This window comes from Haematobia irritans, chromosome 1 (assembly GCF_050003625.1).
Source record: "Haematobia irritans isolate KBUSLIRL chromosome 1, ASM5000362v1, whole genome shotgun sequence".
In the NCBI taxonomy this organism is placed as follows: domain Eukaryota; kingdom Metazoa; phylum Arthropoda; class Insecta; order Diptera; family Muscidae; genus Haematobia; species Haematobia irritans.
The window spans coordinates 214,652,127-214,664,124 of NC_134397.1; positions in this window are offsets into that span (position 1 = coordinate 214,652,127).

An 11,998-nucleotide genomic window follows, 5' to 3' on the forward strand; every position below is an offset into this window, starting at 1 on the left:
CCTGTTAAATAGCGCTCCAAGCTACTAAACACATATATGTTTATAGGCTATTTCTAAATTAATATATGTTTGCATCCAAGCATATTATATTTACAAACATTTTATGTCCCAAACATAATATGTTCTAACATATTAACATATATGTCCCAAATATATCTTTCGCCCGATATGCATTTATATGGACCCAGAAGCCAGAGTTGTATCCCGATTAGCTTGAAATTTTGCACAAGGAGTACAATTGGTAGTATAGTCATGTGTGCGAAATTTGATTGAAATCGGTTGAGATTTAGATATAGCTTCCATATATATATATATATATATATATATATATATATATATATATATATATATATATATATATATATATATATATATATTTCGCCCGATATTGACTTATATGGCCCCAGAAGCCAGAGTTTTCGCCCAATTTGGTTGAGATTTTGCACTAGGAGTACAATTAGTAATATAGTTATGAGTGCCAAATTTGATTGAAATCGGTTCAGATTTAGATAGAGCTCCCATATATATGTTTTTCTGATTTCGACAAAAATGGTAAAAATACCAACATTTTCCTTGTTAAATCGCCACTGCTTAGTCGAAAAGTTGTAAAAATGACTCTAATTTTCCTAACTTCTAATACATATATATCGAGCGATAAATCATAAATAAACTTTTGCGAAGTTTCCTTAAAATTGCTTCAGATTTAAATGTTTCCCATATTTTTATAACCTTCACCACTACTGTGGTACAGGGTATAATAAGTTTGTGCATTTGTATGTAACGCCAAGAAGGAGTAATCATAGACCAACCTTTTAGTATACGGATCGGCTTAGAATTAAATTCTGAGTCGATTTAGCGATGTCCGTCTGTCTGTCTGTCCGTCTGTCTGTCTGTCTGTCTGTCTGTTGATGTATTTTTGTGTGCAAAGTAGAGCTCGCAGTTTTAGTCCGATTGTCCTAAAATTTGCTATAGGGTCCTGTTTCGGCTCAAAGACGATCCCTATTGATTTTGGAAAAAATCGGTTCAGATTTAGATATAGCTGCCATATATATTTTTCACCGATATGGTAATAATTGGCGTGTATATCAACCGATCTTCTTCAAATTCCGTACATCCGAATATTTTATGAGTCTCGAAAAGCTTGCAAAATATCAGCAAAATCGGTTCAGATTTAGATATAGCTCCCATATATAGCTTTCGCCCGATTTACACTCATTTGCCCACAGAGGCCAATTTTTTGCTCCGATTTAGTTGAAATTTTGCATAGGGAGTAGAATTAGCGTTGTAACTATGCGTGCCAAATTTGCTTGAAATCGGTTCAGATTTGGATATATCTCCCATATAAAGCTTTCGCCCGATTTACACTCATATGACCACAGAGGCCAATTTTTAACTCCGATTTAGTTGAAATTTTGCACAGGGGGTAGAATTAGCATTGTAGCTATGCGTGCCAAATTTGGTTGAAATCGGTTCAGATTTAGATATAGCTCCCATATATATGTTTTTCTGATTTCGACAAAAATGGTCAAAATACCAACATTTTCCTTGTAAAATCGCCACTGCTTAGTCGAAAAGTTGTAAAAATGACTCTAATTTTCCTAAACTTCTAATACATATATATCGAGCGATAAATCATAAATAAACTTTTTCGAAGTTTCCTTAAAATTGCTTCAGATTTAAATGTTTCCCATATTTATACCCTTCACCACTACTGTGGTACAGGGTATAATAACGCCAAGAAGGAAAAGTCTGAGACCCATCGTTTAGTATACCGATCGTCTTAGAATTAAATTCTGAGTCGATTTAGCGATGTCCGTCCGTCTGTCTGTCTGTCCGTCTGTCTGTCTGTTGATGTATTTTTGTGTGCAAAGTACAGCTCGCAGTTTTAGTCCGATTGTCCTAAAATTTGGTATAGGGTCCTGTTTCGGCTCAAAGACGATCCCTATTGATTTTGGAAAAAATCGGTTCAGATTTAGATATTCCTGCCATATATATTTTTCACCGATCTGGTCATAATTGGCGTGTATATCAACCGATCTTCCTCAAATTCCGTACATCCGAATATTTTATGAGTCTCGAAAAACTTGCAAAATATCAGCCAAATCGGTTCAGATTCATTTGCCCACAGAGGCCAATTTTTTGCTCCGATTTAGTTGAAATTTTGCACAGGGAGTAGAATTAGCATTGTAGCTATGCGTGTCAGATTTGGTTGAAATCGGTTCAGATTTAGATATAGCTCCCATATATAGCTTTCGCCCGATTTACACTCAAATGACCACAGAGGCCAATTTTTTGCTCCGATTTAGTTGAAATTTTGCACAGGGAGTAGAATTAGCATTGTAGCTATGCGTGCCAAATTTGGTTGAAATCGGTTCAGATTTTGATATAGCTCCCATATATATGTTTTTCTGATTTCGACAAAAATGGTCAAAATACCAACATTTTCCTTGTTTTTTACTAACATTGTGTTCCACCCTAGTGCATTCGCCGACTTAAATTTTGAGTCTATAGATTTTGTAGAAGTCTATCAAATTCTTCCAGATCGAGTGATATTTAAATGTGTGTATTTGGGACAAACCTTTATATATAGCCCCAAACACATTTGACGGATGTGATATGGTATCGAAAATTTAGATCTACAGAGTGGTGCAGAGTAGAGGTGTGCACGTGACACGAAATTTTCGTGACTCACGAAAATTTTCGTGACTCACGCGTGAGCCGTGAGTCACGATGGAATCAGTCTCGTGAGCGTGCGTGAGCGTGATCAAGCTGAAAATTTTCGTGCGTGAGCGTGAGTCACGAAAAAAAATTCTTCGTGAATGTGCGTGAGTAAAAATGTTTGATAATTACACTCACGAAAACAAAATCACGCTCACGATTTGAATCACGATAACTACTTTAATCACGCTCACGATTTAAATCACGCTCACGATTTTAATCACGCTCACGATTTGAATCACGCTCACGACTTGTATCACGCTCACGATTTGAATCACGCTCACGAGTTGAATCACGATCTCGATTTGAATCACGATCACGATGTCAATCGCACTCACGATGTCAGTCACGCCCACGATTTTAATCACGCTCACGACATTGGTCACACTCACGACTTTGGCCACACTAAACCTTCCAATGTATGGATTGGATTCCAATGTATGGATTGTGTTTTTTTTTTTTTCATTTAAAATTAATTGATTAAAAAAGTAATGTTGAAGCGCTGGTTTTCTGTGCAAAAACCGAATATAGTGCCGTTCCTTAAACAATAAAACCTTTTATAAAATATTGCTGTGTTTTTTTTTTTCTAACGAAAATGAGAAATATTGTCCAAAAAGTGTACCATAAAAAATTGGTAGATTAAATAAAATTCGAATTAACGAGTAAAGTAGAAAGTCGGGCCGGGCCGACTACATCATACCCCAAATCACCCCTACTGAATTAGTGAACATTGTAGGGTATCAATGATATAGGTTTGGGGAAAACCACATTTCCAGATTTAATAACATTACTGGGTACATGGGAGTTTTATCATAATCTGAACAGAAATGTCTGATATTAACATAGGAGTATAGTTGATTCTGAACCTACAGAGTTATTTAGTATGCTACTAATATTGAGTCCTTTATTAAAAAAACTGGAAATCGCTCAATTAGTGTGGGTAATAAATTCAAATTTCTGAAAATAGGGTAATAGATTTATGTAATAGCTACATACAAGTCTCAATACGATCGGCTAATACATGTTTATTTGAAATTTGAGCAACATAGGTTAATAAATAAGAGTATTATGGTCAAATTTGGGAAAATCGATCGACGCATTTATATGGGAGCTATATCCATATATTGGTTGATACCACAGAGGGTTGCCTTGTGCTAAATTAGAGTAAGATCGGGTATTAGATAAGGCTACTATGGTTAGAAATAAAGTTATAAGGGGTACATTTTTCAAAAACGGGCGAAAAATATATATAAGAGCTATATCTAAATATGACCCGATTTGGATTATATTTTGCAGGTTTTGTTGATATTACAGGACATTACCTTGTGCTAACTTTGAGTAAGATCGGTTAATAAATGAGGCCACAATGGTCAACAATAAGGTTATAAGGGGAAAATATGGCAGCTATATCCAAATCTGCACCGATTTGGATGATATTTTGCACATAGAGTCAGTGGATCACATTGTGACAAATTTGACGCCGATCGGTTAGTAAATGAGCGCAATCTGACCCCATTTATCGAAATCGGGCGATACATATACACAGTCTTACACAAGTTTACATACGGTTTAAGAAATTGTATTTTCTTTAATTATTAAAATATAATAAAATATGCATATATATATATATATATATATATATATATATATATATATATATATATATATATATATATATATATATATATATATATATATATATATATATATATATATATATATATATATATATATATATATATATATATATATATATATATATATATATATATATGCTTTAGATTTTGTAAATTAATTTGAAAAACAAAGTATTTGTCCATTTTCAAGAAGATGTTTTTAGTCTGGATTATAAACAACAACAAGAAACATGTTTAGTTATAAGGTAAAAACCTCAAGGGTATGTAAACTTATGTGAGACTGTGTATATGGGAGCTATATCTAAATTCAATAGCGTTCGTCCTTGTGCCAATAAAGAGCCACATACCAAATTTAATCAAAATCGGTTAATAATTGCGACCGGAATCCTGCGAACAACAAATACATGGACGGACGGACACCAAGGGCTAGATCAACTCAGGAGGTGATTCTGAGTCGAACGGTATATATGTATTTTAATTTCCATTAAGTTAGCATAGAAAAATATTTTAGTTCATTCGTACTAAGAAGTATTCAACCTTTCAATTAAGCCAACTGCCTAAACATTTGAGAATAACAATTCGGAAATTACCAAGAAGTATTTATTTTTGTCATTACAAATAAGTCATTATAACTCACCGCAATGTAATGCAACGTGTAATGACAGCTTTACTCCTGGTAATGCCAATTCTAATGAGATGTGGTTGCCTAGTTTTTGCTGGGTATATATATTATTTATCGTCAAATTAGCATTTCTATAGTCGTGAATGTGCGTAAATTCTTCACAAAATTTTTCGTGCATTTGTAACAATTCTTTGTCGCGAGTGTGAGCGTCAAGAACAATTTTCGTGCGTGAGTTTTGGAAAATAAATTCCTTTGTGAGTGTGCGTGAGCGTCTTGAAATTTTTTCGTGCGTGAGCAAAAAATTTCTTTCGTGAGTGTGCGTGAGCGTGATTTTTTAAAATAAATCCATTCGTGAGTGTGAGCGGCTCGAATATTTTTCGTGCGTGAGCAAAAATTTTCTTTCGTGAGTGTGCGTGAGCGTGAATGCCTCGAATTTTTTTCGTGCGTGAGTAGAATTTTTCTATCGTGAGTGTGCGTGAGCGTGATTTTTTAAAATAAATTCATTCGTGAGTGTTCGTGAGCGTGAGCGGTTCGAAAATTTTTCGTGCGTGAGTGTGCGTGAGTAAGATTTTTCCGTCGTGAGTGTGCGTGAGCGTGAGTAAAATATTACTCACGTGCACACCTCTAGTGCAGAGTATAATATAGTCGGCCCCGCCCGACTTTAGACTTTCCTTACTTGTTAATATTAAAATTTTGAATTGAAATTGTATTAACTTGATGTAAAAGTTGAGTTAAACACGAAAAACGTCAAAAATGTTTAGTGCTGTGTTTATGGTAGTAGCTGAGGAGAGGCGTATCAACGTAACAAGGTCTAAAGGATAGAAAGGAGAAAGCTACGCGATGCCATCAACCCACTTGAGTTGCCTGAAACTTTGTAACTACATACTTGTACATGAAGAGGTTGTTACTTAGTTCATGGGATTTAAAGGGTTAAAGTGGCAGCCGGATTTGATTCGGACTCACTTAGACCATTCAGTCCATTGTGATACAATATTATAGGGTAAATAATCCAGCCTTCAAATACCTGTTGGATGTATTAGCAGCCCACATTCCATCTCAACGCAAGTCTTTTGGATTATCTCCACTATTAAAATTAGGTGCTACGCTTCTTTGTCGAAGGTGGCTACCAAAAAGGGCGTAGGAAAAGATCGAGACATATCTGTGGCCCAGAGTAGCCTGAACAAAGTTCATAAAGAATATATTTGGATATATTTCATCAAAACGGAAGAAGAAAACTAGTAAATTTCGTCAGCTTTTTACTCCACGCGGGACATATGTTCGCATTATTGCTCCTTCCAGAAACAAGCGCCTATATTAAAATAGGAAGGGATATTATAGTTTAAATGTAAAACCTTTATTTTCTATATAAAAGAATTTTTAAAATATGTACAGATCTGTGACCATGAGATGAGCATTCGGTAGTTGGATGCGTCCCATCATCAATTTTAATTTAACAAAGAAATGATGCATTTTGGTTACAACTCACTTGATTTTTTTGGGGGTATTATTCCCAAAAAAATGTCATCGTTTTTACCTTTTTATTGTCATTTGAAGTACCAATTTTTTGCCAAGGGAAAAATTTCCCATTTTCGAAGTTGGTTTAGAATAAGGGAAAAGGGAATAAAGAAAAATTCCCCAGGGTGATTTTGTTTAGAATAGGGGAACAGGGAATAGGGAAAAAAATTCCCAGGGAGTTGTTATTGAGAATTGGGCTAATTTTAATAATATGTAATAAACACTATTTTAATTAAAATGTTCTTTGGTTTACAGTAATACCACCCCATTGTTCTGTAAAAATTACTATTCGCAAATTAAGGATGCCTAGTCTTTCGTATTAGAACAATATTTTGGTTTTTTTTTTCAGTGTACATGCATTTATGAAGCTACTGTGCAACACCAATTCATTCATTCGCATCTTAATGGATAATAAAAAGAGGCTTTTTATTAAAACCTATTATGACTTTCGGGTATTCGATTGATCTTTTACCCCCTTGGTCTTGTCAATTATTTGTGGATCGAGCGAAACATTGGACAAGACAAGAGAGATACCATAGCTATTATCCAGACTATAAAATCAAGAAAAATTGGCTATGGGTCGCTGATAGACTGCTGAGGATAGCCAAAGATTCATTGCTATGCTTTTGTTGCTGGTGGTGCTCGTTAAAATGTTACGCATGCGTAACAATTAATCGCCTTTGGGAGATTCAATTCTTTTGTGAGTGTGTGTGTGTGTGTGTGAACTATGGCAATGTTGACATGAGAGATAATTGCGCGTATTATCTAATGGAAGAATGTCACTCAATTTGGATTAAGGTCAAGTGTACAATGGTATCCCATGTTTTTGTTTTGGATGGGATTGAAGAAAAACAGACTCAAAGCATAGAGGGTGTCCTCTATAAAGGAAAGCACAATGGATGAAATCTCTAAGTCAATTGAATCGAAAATCCATATGGATCTTTTACTGAATCCATAGGAGATGATAACCCATGAGTTGTGTTACAGGAAGAAAGTTCTTTGTTGTTTGGTGCAGGGGGAGAGGAGGTACAGACGTTTGCTTTAGAATGCTTCATTGGTTTGCTTTGATTTTAATTTTGTTATTGTTGATATTGATGACTAAAGTCTTATGACAATGGGATGCTTTGTTTTTCTCCTTCTTTGTTCTTGGGATCAGAGTTTATTTTCGTTTAATTTTTTGTTTCTTACATTAAAATCATTTTTGTTTCTAATTTGTTGATTTGCCTATATGGACAGTTCATGTGCTTTTTTGGTCCGGAGAGTCTTGACATTAATATGGGGAGGATGAGTTCATTGATGTGTTCTTTTCTTATGCCATGGTGGAGTATTATCATATTTGGCGATATTGCCTTAACCTTTTTGTTTGCTGCTTTTTTTCTGCATCAATGCTGATGAACGAGGTATGGCAACTTGCCCTCCCACACATAATTTAGTTTAGTACATTTAAATGTCAGCCTGTTCTTTTCTTCTCCGCAAATTATAAATCATTTTTGTGCCGACTTCCATGCCTTAGAGAACCACTAGCATTGAACACCAAAAGGGGAAACGAATAACTATCAGCAGAGGTTTACAAGCTTGAGTTACACAAGGGCTTATAAAAGAGTTTGACCTTCCTTTAAAGATTCTGGTATCGATTCCGAGCCAAAGATGCGGCTTCTTTAAAATAAAGACATTTTCTACGGACCTCCCTGGCTTTAAATCTAGGATCGATAAAACTAAAATTGGATACAGATCTCATTCATCGAATTTTTATTCTCTGTTTGCGATATATTAATAAAGGTATTCATGTACAAACAAATTCCAGTTTCAAAATCCATAGTATGCCAAGTACTTCAAAGTAAAAACAGTTTTCTTGATGCTAAAAAAAAAATAAGTCTTAGCCTATATTTGAAGCGTTTTTATCTTAAATTTAAAAATTCAATATGTCAGTTGAGTTGAAGACGATTTCTTTAATTTAAAAATGTTTTTCTTTATTTTAAGGAACATTTGCCTTACTTCAAAGATCTACAACTTCAACAGAGGGACGCAAAAATTTCAAGATTTGTGTCCTAAATTTAATGAAAAAAATTTTTGATTCAAGGATTATAAACTTTCTTTTAATTAAAATTTCATTTTAAAGAATTTTGTCCTTAGTATTGCGTGAATTTCGATTCCTAAAATTTAAGTGGCATAATCTTCCATATTAGGTCAATATTTTTTTCAGTGTAGCAATCAAAGGAGAGAGGTAAATAAGAAGTTTACTAAATTTTGAAAAATCTACTCTAATACTACGTTCGCACAAAAAACGAAATCCTCATAAACGAGAATTTTGGCCGAAATCCTCCTAAATCTCAGTAGAATTAGGAGGATTTCGGCCAAATAGCCAACGGATATTTGCAATAGGCAAATATCCGTTGGCTAGTAGAGGATTTCAACAAAATCACTTTCAAAATACTCTATACTGCCTTGTACAACTGTGGTTTTAGTACTAAAAATGAGCTTTTTGCAACCCTGCTCCAATTTTCCTTGTAGATGAATGTGTGTGCGGGTGTACACATACGGGTTTGTGTTTGTATTGATATATTTACAAACAGCTTTTAAATCCTCAAATCTACGAAATCTCGCTATTTTGCCGAACACTTGAGATTTGTAAAGAGATTTTGGTTCTAAATAGGGAGATTTCGTGTCTAGTGCGAACGTAGTATAAATAGTTTCAAAAGTCTACTTGAAAGGTAAGAGCCACTGTGGTGCAATGATTAACATGCCCGCCCTATATAGTCTAAACAGTTTTTCAGCATTGGATTATCCTCTCTCAGTAATACTGGTGGCATTTCCGAGTGCTTCAAAGCTTCTCTAAACATGTTTTAAGTGGAATTCTTATTTTTGGTCGATGAAGATGAACATTTTATTCTCATGTATCTTCATGTTATTTTCTCGAAAATTATGTATCTGATTTCGGGAACCATATGTTTGCCGAGAAAATTACATTTTCCATGTTCACCGTCCAACAATAACATTTCTTAAAACATATTTGGAGTGATCATATTCCTTTTCTGGGTGAAGAGAGAACTTCATCACTGTTGTATCACACTGGACTGAATAGTCTAAGTGAGTCTGAAATATCGGGCTACCACTGTACTTAACCTAATCTAAAGTCGACTTTCAAAAGTTAGTAGAAGTGTGGTCTAGTTTAGCAAACTTATTATATTCGCGTTAGCCGACTGTGGACTCTGCCCCCAAGAGAAAGTCTCAAACTCCAACCGAAGGCCGGCAATTTATATCATTTGGGTTTCGCATTAGTGTACTATAAGTTCTATACATAGAAGAAAGTGGTAACCCCCGTCCGGCTAACCCTATCGATTTGAGTTCGCTTTAGCCCATTTCGAATCAATCTATAAGAGGAAGTCTCAAAACCGCGCCAGCCCTATCCATTTTGGTTCTTGGTAGGCCACATTTGGCCTTGCTACATCATCCACTTCATACATATGGCAAATCTTGTACTCAGCAGTTAGAAAACTTGGGTGTCATTCTTTAAGTCTGAGAATAGACGTCAGACATTGGGTTCGCCCTTTTTGCTCTGTATCCGTACCGTCCAACTGTCCCTTGTTACTAATAGAAATAATCGTGTCAAAGAATTAGATCAAGTATCTTTGGAATATACCGAATATATTGACGTTCCTTAAACCCCTTTTTTGATGGATTTCAACCTCTTTATGTCGTTGACTTAGGAAACATCCGACTTGTCAAAGAAGTTTCACGACCATGGGAACCGTCGCAATTTTAGGTCACTGCCAAATTTGATTATTTCACTAGCAACCAGTATCCTGCGCCCAGCAGTAGTTGATACCGTATTTGCTTGTATGGTAACTTGTTGTATCATCACATTCGAAATTCCGTAATATTCCATTTCCGATTAAAACGAGCACGTCTGCTGAGTTTGAGGTACATATAGTCCAAGCAAATCGCGTTTATTTTGCGGATATAGCCGGTCGTTTCTCTTAGACTTTAACGACCATTAGGAATCTAATATCAGGACAATATCCAGATTTTTGATATGCTTTATACCTGCTCGTCGAAATTTCCAAGTGGAGCCTAACTTCCGAGCGATAGAAGAGAGACTCGCTGATAGGTATTCTTCTGACTCTAACATCAAGGCAATTCACATAGAGGTCCATAAGGGAGAAAATCTGAAGTAGATATAGTAAACTTGTAGACTACAATAATGAAGAGGTCCAGAGAAGTGCAAGATAAATCATAAATTATGTAAATGATAGCGAGGGAAAGGAGAACCGTTCTCTGGACTCGTGGACTCGTACACGTAAAAATTTACTGCAGTCCAAGTTACATACGGCATCAGCAGAGTCAAGGCCTTAAGACTCTCAAATAAGATAGAATTGTGCCAACCGATCTACCTTTCTTACCTTCAGACATTATTTCTACTTAGCTTGATAGGTTAGCTATAGTGACAGCCCCAAAATTTGTGATACCACAGGTGGCAAACTTTCACCAATTAAGTCTGCACGGTGTTTCTCTTTATGAACGGAGAAACCACTTTAGAAAAGCTTTGATACACTCAGAAATATTACCAGCATTACTGAGAGGGAATAAACCACAGGTGATAAACTTGTCGAAATTGCGACACTTTGTATGCAAGACAGTCATGCTAACCATTACATCACGGTGGCTACCCTTAGCTGGCAACCAACATAATTTTCACTTCTCCTATTCGAAACAGGCGTTTTCTCAATTCCATATGATCGGTCATAATTCCTATGACCGTACTGAAAATCGTATCACCCCGTCGCCGTTCCGACGATTGCTCTGTTCCATACTAGGGGTCTCCAAATGGAATGACCTTTCTGTCATTAGGGTTTTCTAATTTCCATCACTTTACGTTCCCCTTACTCCGACAAGCTCAATCATTCTGCAATATTCTGCAAAGTCGTTGATCATACTTCTACCATTGCCGTCTAAACTAGAGTCTACCGCATAAAACTCGCAATCGGATCTGCGTCCACCGTGTGTGTACACAGTCCAATCCTCCCACTCATAGTTTGGTCGCTGTACAAACTTGTTCAATTTAGTATCTGTTCTTTCGTCCAAAATTCCCGGAACTCTCTTTTTGACTTCACAATTTGCGCCCATAGTCATCTCAGGTATAACGCCACAGATTGCTGCTGCGTCCGTCACTTCTCCCACCATTTCACCAGACATGGCGATCTCGCTTCTGAGGTATGTCTGTGTAGTTCTGAAATCCAGTATCGTTTTGAAGGCCCAGACAAAAGTCCGTTGGATCCGGACTCGGTGTAGAGGGAAGTGCAACTTAAACTTTTCACAGTTTAAGCTGTACTCAGTATCTCCGATGGTAGAGATTGACGTGAAACTTAAGCTTTTCACAGTTGAAGTTGATCTTCCCTCTTTACCGATGCCTATATTAGGACTCTCTGTGTTCTCAACACCAGATGATAGTTCATGACTCCTACGGCCATCACCCCAACACCCGACCGAGGGTTGCCCTGTTCCATAT